The following is a 12,078-nucleotide window of genomic DNA, read 5'->3' on the forward strand; positions in this document are numbered from 1 at the left end:
TTTGGGCTTCCCAAAACTCGCTGGCAGCCTGCCTTTCTTCCTCTTCTCTGATCTCCTTTATCAGCTGGGAATAACTTGGGGGATGTTCCCGTCGTTCTCTTAGCCGGAGATGAAGTAGAATCGGGTTCTGATACTGAGCTCCTCTTACAATTTGAACCAGTCTGGTCCGATCCATCTGTTCAGCAGTCACTGCACCCCTCATGACAGCTCTCTGAAGCAGTCTCTCCAGCCTCTGTATATAGGCTGAAATCTTCTCGCCAATTTGCTGTCGGGAATTAAGGAACTTACAGTAACTGTCTTCAGGGCCCTCTACACTCCCAAAGGTATGATCAAGGGCCTCCAGGCAGTCCTTCACACTGACCCCAGGGTCAATGAGCTTCAGGGTGCGAATCACATCTAATGCTGGGCCACTAAGGCTCTCTATTAGACATCTTCGCTTTTCTGCATCAGGTACGGCCCACTCCTGCAGCATTTCAGTGGTATGCTCCAACCAGGGTTCGAACTCCTCTGCCCCAGCAAATAACCTTAACTCACGACAAGAGTTTGACCTAGCATGGGACAACACAACCTTTTCCAATATTTGCCCCAGTGCTTTTGCCCAATCATTAGCTGAGGCTGCGGCCCCTGAGCTAGAGGCTGCAGGGCCGGGGCCCAACAAACCCGACATATTAGCCATTATACAAACAGTAATTTCCTCAAAATATAAACACAATTGTTTCCCAATGCAGTGGGACACTCAACTGGTGCTTGCGAGGGGTACTGACCCAGGGTATCCCGGACGAGCCCCCAAAAATGTAACCCTTCTGCCCATCTAAGTTGGCAGCAACAAGGGCCGGGTTCTGTATCTAGGGGTTCCGCTTCAATAACACAGTGCAAAACCGGCTCGAGCCCCCACCCAGTGACCTGGGACAATTACATACCACCCCCTGGGTGCCTCTAAGAGGCAATACTTCCCCTCTCGCAAGCACAGAGTCTGAGTGTAACAGAAAATGTTTAATAACATGAGGTAAGCGACATCAGCATTAAATTGGAAAAACACCACAACTAGAGTTCATAGACCAAACCATGAGCGAAGACCCACCCCAGCAAATTGGGCCGTGTCCTCTCCCGTTGGTTCTTGAAACCAGCGACCCAAGAATCACCAAAGTCCCAAAAGTCCGACAACCCCCCCAAAGTCTCTGTCCCTGATCAGTGCAGCCCCAGAGTTCAAAAGGGGGGGGGTGTGAGCAGGGTGTTAAGGGGCACCTTACGTGATCCGAGGCCAACCGGCTGCTTCTCCGTGGGGTTCCACCCAGCCTTCACCACAAACTGCTCCACTCCACCCGCAGTCCCACTCCTGCCGTCCCACGAACTGCTCTGGCAGCTGCTCCGCTCCCCGACCTGTGAGCCGTGCTGCTCCGCCCTGCTCCGCTCCGCTCCGCTCACCGACCTGCGAGCCGTGCCACTCCGCCCTGCTCCGCTCCGCTCCCCGACCTGTGAGCCGCACCGCTCCGCCCCGCCCCGCTCCGCTCACCGACCTGTGAGCCGTGCCGCTCCGCGCCGCTCACCAACCTGTGAGCCGTGCCGTGCCGCTCCGCTCACCGACCTGTGAGCCGCTCCGCTCCAGCCGTCCCTTGGGCCGCTCCCACAAGGCTCTGTTCTGTTAGCTGCTCCTCCAGCCGCTTAGCATTATAGCTTCAGGCTTCCCCACTAGTTAACACCGCCTCAGTGATCTCAGCTCTTTTGTGATTTCAGCTCTTTTGTGATTTCAGCTCATAGTAGGGGAGCCCCAGTGCTAGTGCACCACTGGCCCAAAGTGAATTCAGTTCAGCAGTCTGTAACTAGACTTCTAATGGAATCAAAAGTTAGCTCTGATATTCAACAGTGGAGAGAGGAGGTAGTGCAATTGGTGTTTCAACCCCCTCAGAGAGGGCCCATACCATCAGGTACAAATACCTGTCCCCATCCTCTCTCAATTCACTGGGTTTTGTAACCCATGCCCCTTGACAAGCACATGCTACTTAGGTAATGGTGAATGACTCACTCAGTCCTTCTGTCATACACAGTTCCACTGGCCTTGATTCACAGAATCAGGGTAACAAAACTTTATTCTTCCTGCCCCAATAACAGAGAAACTGGGGATCCCACACCAGCCAAAGTAACCACTTTGAGTTGCTGTTGTTTCATGCCAGGCGAGTGGGTGTGCCTATGCAAACAAGATCAGCCCCTGGAGTTCTTTTCCACACTCGCCATAATTCACCACCAGATGTCAGGGTAGAGCTCATCCTGACTCTGCTTACACTTACAAGCCCTGATACAAACACTAGACCTGGGTGACGGTCAGACCCCTGTATTTCTAAGGCTCTCCAGCACTGGTGGAGGTGATGATGCCCCCAGAGCCTGTATTTCTCTGGGAACCTCTGGCTGCTGGAAGAGGAAGGGCAGTTTCTATTTCTCTCCACCACACACTGCTCTCCCTTCTGTTTCTTACCCTTGTAGTGAAGTCATTGCTTGGAGCAGGCAGAACAATACAACACTAGGGATGACTGACTAGCCCAATACCTGGGTTGGAGTGGGAGTCCTATTTCTGGATCCTAGAGCCTGGTTCTCATTACACTAAGGCCTCTTTCCACTGCTCTGGCAGGTACATCTCTCTCAGGAACCATAAGGAGGAATGGGGAGGGAGTAAAATGGGGCCTAGGTGTGGCCACGCCTCTGCACCCAGAAGTGTGCAAAAGAGACACCCCCACACACACTCTGGGCCCAGCTGGTGCCTCTCCACAATAGGGCCCTGCTCTTGGAGAGTCCGTAGGCATTACTGTAATAAAAATCTTAAATAACAGCTAGAGACTTACATTGTTTCTAAATGAAAGCTTAGATGCTGCAGAACAAAAAGGCATTAGAAAAAAGAAGCCAATATGCCAGGCCACCGCGGCCCATCCCACGCTGAGCCCTGGTTTAGTCCAGTCTAGTTTTAAATGTCTTTAGCCAACGTTTCTCAAACAGTGGGTCTTGACCCCAGATGATTACACAGAGCAATCAAGGGAGTCAGGAGGCATTGAAATTGTATTATAACCTAAAGCAAAAATAATCTTGCTCCCCCACTCCCTGCACACCTTTACCCTTCAAGGTCAAATATTCTTGGCCAACCTCTCACAACACACGTGCAGGTGAATTCTGTAGGGCTAACGTTGTTAGCAATGACACATTTCTAACTCTTATAGTGAGTGTAAAGGCGAAATTCTTTGACTTTGAATAAGTGGCCAACCTGAAAACCACAGACTTAAGCAATGGGGCTTCCACCACTTCCCTTGGGAGGATGTTATCCTGGCTGTTCCACCCATCAGGAGCTCCTAGCTGCTTTCCCATGCTGCTGACGGCGGCAAAGCAGGATATGTGAACTGAATCCTAATTGCAAGAGCATCAGCCAGTCCTTTTCAGCCATATTTGGCTGGCTAATGTTCATGCTGTCGGACAAATCTATTATTTGGTTGGCCCTATACAGTACAGCGAGTCCTGGTATTTCTTTGGGTCTGTGCTCATTCATGTCCAATTGGAGAGCACAAGATATTTATTGTGTAATGAATCAATAACATTTATCCAAGAAATAGAGGGGGTAGAGGATGTGACTGGAGTCAGGAGAACTATCTTCTATTCCCAGCATTGCCAGTGACCTGCTGTTTGACTGAGCCAGTCACTTCACCTCCCTGTGCCATGGTTTCTCCGGCCATAAAAATGGTGGTAATAATACCGGCCCACCTTTAAAAGCCATTTGGAGATCCTCCACTGAAAAACTCCATAGAAGTGCAAAGGAGTCTCATTCTGGGTCTCTCTTATTTTGTTTTTGTTTTTTAAGGAATCCCCAATTTGATTCTGATTTTGATCACACCAATCTCTCTTGCTTTGAGAGTCAGTGGCTTATTTCACCAGCATCACAGTTTCCTTCACTTCTCCCCTGCTCAAGCAGGATATAGATGTCTAGCCCTATTCAAAACAAACGGTAGGAATCAAACCAATCAAACCAACAAACAAAAGATAACCCTACCCAGAGCAGAGATATCTTACCCCAAAAAGGGAGATGTGCCAGTGACGCCAAGCTTTCCACTAGGAACTTCGCTATTGCTCATTGATTTTAGCTGGAAGGAGCCCAGATACCACGGTGATGGGCAGCAGTATACAACCCCAAGACAGACAGACCGTGTCCTTTCTTTGGTTTAAATGAACTGTCTTTTGGGCACCAATCAGTCCATGAATGACACCTCAGGGCGCATTCGTTCCCCTTTAACCAGCAATGGCAGTAATTTCTTTCTTTCTGTCATTCCTTCTTTCTTATTAGTCCCAGATATCTCGTGCATGGAGACTATTTGGGAGGCGGATGAAAGTGGACGTGAGCAGTATGGCTGTGCTATGGAGGGAGCCATGCTCCTGCTGGAATCATGGAGAAACACTGTTGACTACTTCAATAGTAACAAAGAGGTATAAACCTTCTCCATCTAATCTGTAAACTAGTGTCCCCTCACGCTGTCCGTCCCACCTGACCCAGCCTGGGACATCCCAGAAGGTTTATCACATAGGGTCTGACTTCTCTTCAAACCCTTTGCCTACAGCACTCAACCTTTCTTCTTTCACTCAAGCCTCTGGATGCTTTTCTCCTATTATACATATTAGGTGCCTTCTCCAGATACATCCCACAAACTCTTTGGTGATCTCATGCCCCGTTTGTCGGTGGTATCCTTGATTTGCAGGGATTTCCCACCACTCTGTGCTAGTTTCAGTAGATTCTTACCCGGCTACTCCCCTGCCTCACACTATCCGTTGGACTCAAGGACGAGACATTTCCACCCAAGGTCTCCCCTGGCGACTGCTCCTCTCTCAGGGCTGGTCTACATTGGGGGGGGATCGATCTAAGATACGCAACTTCAGCTTCGAGAATAGAGTAGCTGAAGTCGACATATCTTAGATCGATTTACCTCGGGTCCTCACAGCGCGGGATCGACGGCCGCGGCTCCCCCGTCGACTCCGCTTCCGCCTCTCGCTCTGGTGGAGTTCCGGAGTTGACAGAGAGCGCGTCCGGGGATCGATTTATCGCGTCTAGATGAGACACGATAAATCGATCCTCGATAGATCGATTACTACCCGCCGATCCGGCAGGTAGTGAAGACGTACCCTTAGACCTTCACTGACAAAACAAATGGGTCCAGCTTTGTCGCTTATACACATGGTGTCAAGGCTGAATCCCTACTCTGGCACTTCGAGTGCAGAAGGTGGAGGCTGGCAAGGATTTAAAAAATCAATACTTGCCACTCCAGGCTTGTATTACACTCCCAAGGTTACAGCTTTTCTCTGACCTTGTCTTGGTAAACGCTGCCACCACCCAAATGCAAAAAAACCCCTTGGACCCAGGAAGGCGCACTTGGGAATTCTTCCCTGTGGGGTATCCTCAAGCCCTTTCAAATCCCCCCCCACCCCCCGGGGAAGAGCTGAGAAAGAAAACAAAGGAAATCTGCTGTTGCCACCTGCTAATTAAACAACATGCACAAACCTCTTAGGACACCAAAAATCCAATTCTGTTCTTAAAAAAGGTAAATTTTGTTAAAAACAAAAAGGAAGAAAGTACATCTGGAACTTAGGCTTTTTGCTAGATCTTAAAAGAAAACAATTACAAAAACTAAGCATCAAGATAGCTCTCTTGAGGTTCAGCTTCAAGGTTACAAGCAAAACAAAAGTATCTGGGGTTAGCACAGAGGAGATCCACAAGCCAAAATAAAGAAATAAACCTGATCGCGTCTAGTTAAACATTCCCTGTCCAGTGATTTTTCTCGGTATGGAAGATGAATTTTCATACCTGGTTCCAGCCTTACACAGAATTGCTGCTCCGTGTCCCGTCTCCAGAGAACAGACACAGACAAAGAGAAGTTTTTTCCCCATTTTAAAAAGTTTTAGCCCTCCCATTGGATCTTTTGGTCAGGTGCCCACTCCTTTTCCTTTAGCTGGGGAACTTTGTTAACCCTTTACAGGTAAAGCAAGCAGAGAACAGCTACCAAGAGGGCCTTTATACCTAACTGGCTGGCTGGGTGTTCATAAAAGGGAGCCCCCCCCTTCATTTATTACACATGGTCACGCTACATCTGGCTACTTGTCCTACAGAAAACAGGCCCTGTGTGGAGTCCTCCACATGGAGTCCCATTGCTGTTCTGCTTGTTCTCCTTGATCCAACCCTTCTCTGAACAAGTAGCTCACACAGTCAGGTCCTACACAATCCAACATTCTGCTGGAAGCCATCAGAACCCTTCTTAGACTGTCAATTCTTGGGAGCTGGGCCTGTGTCTTCCTTTGTTTGCACACAGAGCCCAGTATATTGTAGGTGCTGCCCGGATACATCATCATCCTCAACTCACCACAATTTCAGATCCTGATTATTCATTGCTCTGCAACATTGTTAATTTATCTACCAGGTGTTCCGTGTGGAGGGGTTTTGAATGAAGGTAGAATATTCTACCCGATGATGTTCTCTATCTAAATCCCTTTCACCCTGATATATATTTTTTCTCATTTTGGTTTAGGATTTCATTATGAAAAAAAGTTTCTTAAGACTCTTGTTTGTTCTCAGCAAGAGCATCGACTGGCATAACATGCCTGACTTTTTTATTCACAACTTTGCATCAGACACTGCAGGAGCCATAGTGGTGAGTAAATAATATACACAGGGTCCGTGTTGTTGGTTGGAAAAGGTTGATGAACTGTGGAGAATACTTAGCTGCTAACCCCACGCTAGGGTCCATGGAGTCTGGAGAGTTGTAAAGAACTTTGTTGTATACACTGAAGCAATTATTTCAGTGTGTAAAATTGAGGTCAGTGCTGATTGACTGGAAATATTAGTGTGAATGGACAGAGAGAGGATGCTAGTTGGTGGGAAGTAGGAGATGAGTGAACAGAGATGGATGAGGAAATGAGGGAGTGAATTTGTGGCTGGGTAGAAACAGATGAGATCCCTTTGGACAACACCACTGGCTGAGTAGCTTCATGATCTGGGAGCTCTTCCATCAGAAAGGAAGATCCTGGGGTTTGGCTGGGCTCCTTGTTACTTTTGGAATATCTGATGTTCTTTTAGCTGGGGATTTATTGGAGACTCCGGAGAAGCCTGTGGCTAATTTCGCCTTTTTTGAGGCCTCCGGAGTTAGCTGTGATGCCAGGGCTTTGTATAACCTCCTCAATGAATGTGTGAGGGAGTAGGACTGATGCTGGGAGCACTTGTGTCTCATTTACTATGTTTGCCCCTTTGTGACTTACAGGAGATGATTAAGAAAGAACCCCGGGACTCTCTCTCCAGCACCATACGGCTCCAGGCCATGGCCATCATTATCGAGCTGAGGTAACGTGACTTCTCATTTAACTGCCCAGCCTTCACACCTGGCTTCTCACTCCATGCTCGGTGGGACCAGAGTTGCCAATAGCAGTCCCTCACTTCGTGCCTTTTTCTCTTTAGATGCTGAGGACTCTTTGGGGAGGAGCTGGGGGACTATTGCATGGCTGACTGATGATTTTCTACCCAGTAACATTGTAATCCTCTTTACTCCACATGTGATTTAAAGACAAGAGTCTCTGCAGACATTTTGAGATGATTTTCTTTCTGGAGGTGTCAGCTGAGTCATTTCCTTCACTCTCTTCTGTAGCGTTTCTGAGCTGGATTTACTATTCGGGTCACCAGTCCCTGCCCTCCCGTGCTTTTCCTGTATTCTGTTAATCTTTGCCAGTGTCTTACTCTTCTACATTGTTACTGTTCACATGATCTTGTTCTCTTGTATAGTCCAGATGTCTCTTAGTCTCACGCTCCTTCAGCATAACCCTCAGTTCATGTCCTTACCATCTGATGCCTCCGTTACGCTTCAGCACCTCAAAGTCCAATCCAGGCTTCTTCCTTTTACCAGCAAAAAGCATGTGGTGAAGGCCATGGGCTCCCACCAGAGATGGGTCCTGCTGAGAACATTCCTCAAGAGCGTGTTTTCCCTGCCACTTCTAATGACATTGCAGGTGCAAGGAGTAATCAGGGGCATAAGCGGCCAGTACACAAAGGTAACTCAAGAATGGTTTCCTGTTACTTACTTTGGGCCCATATTGGGGATATGTGACTACACTGTCAGCGAAATTTCTCATGGAACGCCATTGTGGAGTATCAGTTGGGGACTTTAGCCCCGGTGACGTGGCCCTGATCATTCGTCCCATGCATACAGCAAGTAGCTGCCACATTCCCAATTATGAAAATGATCCATCCATTTTCAATTTACTAGGGAACTACTGGGGATCCCAATCTGGGTGGTGAAGCTAGAATGAGGCATGTGGAATGAGGAAAACGTACTTAGTGCTTGCCCCAGAAATGGGGCTGGCTATTGTTTGATCACTGACCGGGTATTTCTGGTGTGTGGCACCTCCCACAGCTAGGTCCTCTTGCATGAAGGGGCTGAATAAAGTTGGGGTCCTGCGGCACTCGATACAGCCACATTTTCAGCCTGAACTTTACTTTAGTCCCTACTTTTGACCTGCAATTATTTGTAGTTACACCTTATCTCACGTGGGCACCTGAAATACCTGATTTCACACCTAAATCCAGTACTTTGGCATCGAAGTGATCAACTTGACGGGTGAAAAGACCAGTAGGAGCAAAGCTGCGCCTGCAAATTGTGGGTGTAAATATGGTGGCAAATCTTTAAACATCTGACCCGTACTGTCAGAGTTGCTAAAGCTTTCAGTGCCTGCGCTTTTTTAATTCTGAAAAGCCATTTATGGCCCTAAAGTTGAGGGGAGAGAAATTACAGACACTGGACCAAATTCACTACCAAAGTCAATAGAATTTAGAACACTTAATTTGCCTCACATCCCGCATGCTCACATATGCTCTCTCTAACCAAATCATTGGAGTGAATAGTATCTAAGACCCAGAGGAGTAAAGGGCAAAGACACAGGGCCGGCGCAACCCATTAGGCAGTCGTCTAGGGCGCTACAATTTGGGGGGTGGCGACCACAGTGATATTTCGGCTGCGGGACCTTCCACCGCCTCTGTGGGGGGCGGCATTTCGGGGCGGGACCTTCCGCCACCTAGGGCAGCAGAAAAGCTGGCGGCACTCCTGCAAAGACAAGGTGATATATTTATTAAAGTGATATTTATTTCTAATGTTAAAAAATCTCATTTCAATGTAGGACTTTCTTTTGCTATAACATTTTCCTTACTCTCTGATAAGGGCTTTGCTGCATGTTATCTTCCCAAGGGAGGCATTGATGAATTCATTACATCGGGTTTGGGGGATGATTTGGAAGATCAATTATAAGAAAAGGGTCATTTATACTGCAGATGTCTTTCTGTTCTCAGTTTCCTTTGGTTTATAATGGAAAGGAGGCATGGATATAACGATGCATCTGGCTTTCTGGGTGATTGTCAAGAGCACAGCTTTGAATCACGGCAGGCCAATATCAGTTGAAACATGAGGCTAGTTTTCTCGAGATTCCTGAAGGATTCACTGCCCAGAACAAATCTAAATATGGTTTCTCTTGTGCTCAGGGCACTCACATTATTGAATAAGTGAAGTAGCTAATTATTTAGCAACTATTGTGGACAAGAAGTATGGGCCAGACCCTTCGCTGGTATGAATCTGTGTAGCTTCACGCCCGCTGATGGAGCTATGTCAGTATGCACTCATTGAGGATCTGGCCTTATTTTTATAGACCTTGTCTTAGGACAAGGTCTGAACTATACATTCTATTGGTTTATGGCTTGGAAGCCAGAAAGGACCATTAGATCATCTAACCCAGGGATGGCCAACCTGAGCCTGAGAAGGAGCCAGAATTTACCAATGGACATTGCTGAAGATCCACAGTAATATGTCAGCAGCCCCCCATCAGCTCCCCCACCCCACTCCCAGCGCCTCCTGCCCTCTGACAGCCCCACTGATCAGCGCCTCCCCCTCCCTCTCCGCACGTCCCCATCAGCTGTTTGGTGGCGTGCAGGAGGCTCTGGAGGGGAGGAGCGATGGCACGGCAGGCTCAGGGGATGAGGCGGGAAAGGGTGGAGTGGGGGCAGAGCCTGTGGCAGAGCCAGGGGTTGAGCAGTAAGCACCAGTAGCGTAGCTAGGGTGGAAGCGGGGCAGCGGCCGCTCCCCCACCGAGCACAAGTGGCGCCTTTTTCATTTTACTCACCCGGAAGCAGGAAAAAAAACAGGCGCCACCTGCTGCGGCGCTTTTACTGACGGGGCGGCGCTCCGGGTCTTGGCGGTACTTCGGCGGCGGGACCTTCACTAGCCCTGGGTGTCTTCGGCGGCACTGAAGCTTCATCGCCGAAATGATGCCGAAGACCCGCAGAGCGAGTGAAGGTCCCGCAGTCGACGTGCCGCCGAAGACCCGCAGAGCGAGTGAAGGTCCCACTGCCGAGGTGCTGCCGAAGACCCGCAGAGCGAGTGAAGGTCCCGCCGCCGAGGTGCCGCCGAAGACCCGCAGAGCGAGTGAAGGTCCCGCAGTCGACGTGCCGCCGAAGACCCGCAGAGCGAGTGAAGGTCCCGCAGTCGACGTGCCACCGAAGACCCGCAGAGCGAGTGAAGGTCCCACTGCCGAGGTGCCGCCGAAGACCCACAGAGTGAGTGAAGGTCCCACTGCCGAGGTGCCGCCGAAGACCCGGAGCGCCGCCCTGTCAGTAAAAGCGCCGCAGCGGGTGGCGCCTTTTTTTTTTCCCACTGCCCCTGTTCCCTCCACCTGGCTACGCCCCTGATGAGCACCCCTGGGCACATTGGAACGTTGGCGCCTGTAGCTCCAGCCCCGGAGTCTGTGCCTATATAAGGAGCCGCATATTAACTTCTGAAGAGCCGCATATGGCTCCGGAGCCACAGGTTGGCCACCCCTGATCTAGCCTGATTTCTTGTATAATACAGGCCAAAGAATTTCACCCTGTGATTCTTGCCTCAAGCCCATAAGATAAATTATTTTTATAATCCACAGCTCTGTGGCGCTGAGCATAACGGTTCCCCCTCCTTTCAGGTTCTCTTCATTGAAACATTGCAGACCCTCAACGAGATGCTCCTGAGTCTGATTTTAGAAAATCCAGTTCCGGCTGAGCTAGAGAGGATCTTGCAGGTAAACAGGATCTGGAGATGCCGGTTGGAGGATGGTAAGGTAGGGAAGAGGAACAGGAAAATCTTGTCAAGAGCTTGTGAGGGAAAGGAGAGTTAAGGAAAGAACGGAGTGCCCCATCTCCACAGGGTTCTCCTATTAGGGCATATGTGACAAGGTTCATGTAGCACGCAGGAGTCTTCTATTTCCATCTGTGAGGTCTGACAATCTCCTCCATTGTTACCCTCAGTTTCTTTCCTGTTTCCAGGTGGCCCTTACATCACAGTGTCCTTTCCAAATGAGGACGTTATTCCCTTTACTGCCCATCATTGCCACTCCTGATGCAATTGGAGGGGTCGCTGCCAGGACTCTAGTCCCCTGTGAGGGCTGGCACCTGGCCTCCACAGAACTCCCAGCTCCAGCTGTCCCACAGTGAGAACCAATGGGTGCAATGGGAACCAAGACTGCCGCTAACTACAGAGCATGAGGGCTGGCCCAAAGTCTGCAATCATGAAAGAATAGAAGTTTTCCTTCAGCTGCTCTTATTTTGCTGAATGAAATGCTGGATTGTGTGGCTTGTCCAGAGAAGACTTGGCCCTTCCCTTCCTTACATAGGACCCAATCTTGCATCCATTAAAGGCTCGATCCAATGCTCATTGAAATCAAATGGGGACCTTTCCGTTGACTTCAATGGGCATTGGATCAGTCCTTAGATCAATGTCAAAACTTTCATTGACTTCAGCGGGTGTGTGACTGGGCCCTCAGAGAGAAATGCACTTTGCTTTCGTTCCAAGAGAAGAATTCCATGTGTATTTTGAGTCTGCACAAAGCAGACACAGCCTGTATCTGTAAGAGTGAGATGATTCAACCAGAATAAAGATTATCCTTTGGGGATCACTTGTATACACCCTTTCCCCCTGTTATTTTTAACCTCTCTTGTTTTTCCTGCAGCTCATGGACTCCTGGATGCAGTCCAGGGAAGCTTGCCGGCGGGAGAGGGCTGTATGG

The 12,078-nt window shown here is 49.1% G+C and overlaps 1 long non-coding RNA gene across 1 annotated transcript; it reads left to right on the forward strand.

Annotated features, from left to right (window-relative positions):
* The first annotated feature begins 6,574 nt into the window (after nt 1-6,574).
* Nucleotides 6,575-7,986, forward strand: LOC128845552 (uncharacterized). The gene is made up of 3 exons (XR_008446672.1): nt 6,575-6,665; nt 7,272-7,351; nt 7,908-7,986. It is a non-coding gene; the product is annotated as an uncharacterized LOC128845552 (long non-coding RNA).
* Nucleotides 7,987-12,078: the final 4,092 nt, after the last annotated feature.

Source organism: Malaclemys terrapin, chromosome 11 (assembly GCF_027887155.1).
Source record: "Malaclemys terrapin pileata isolate rMalTer1 chromosome 11, rMalTer1.hap1, whole genome shotgun sequence".
Classification (NCBI taxonomy): Eukaryota; Metazoa; Chordata; order Testudines; family Emydidae; genus Malaclemys; species Malaclemys terrapin.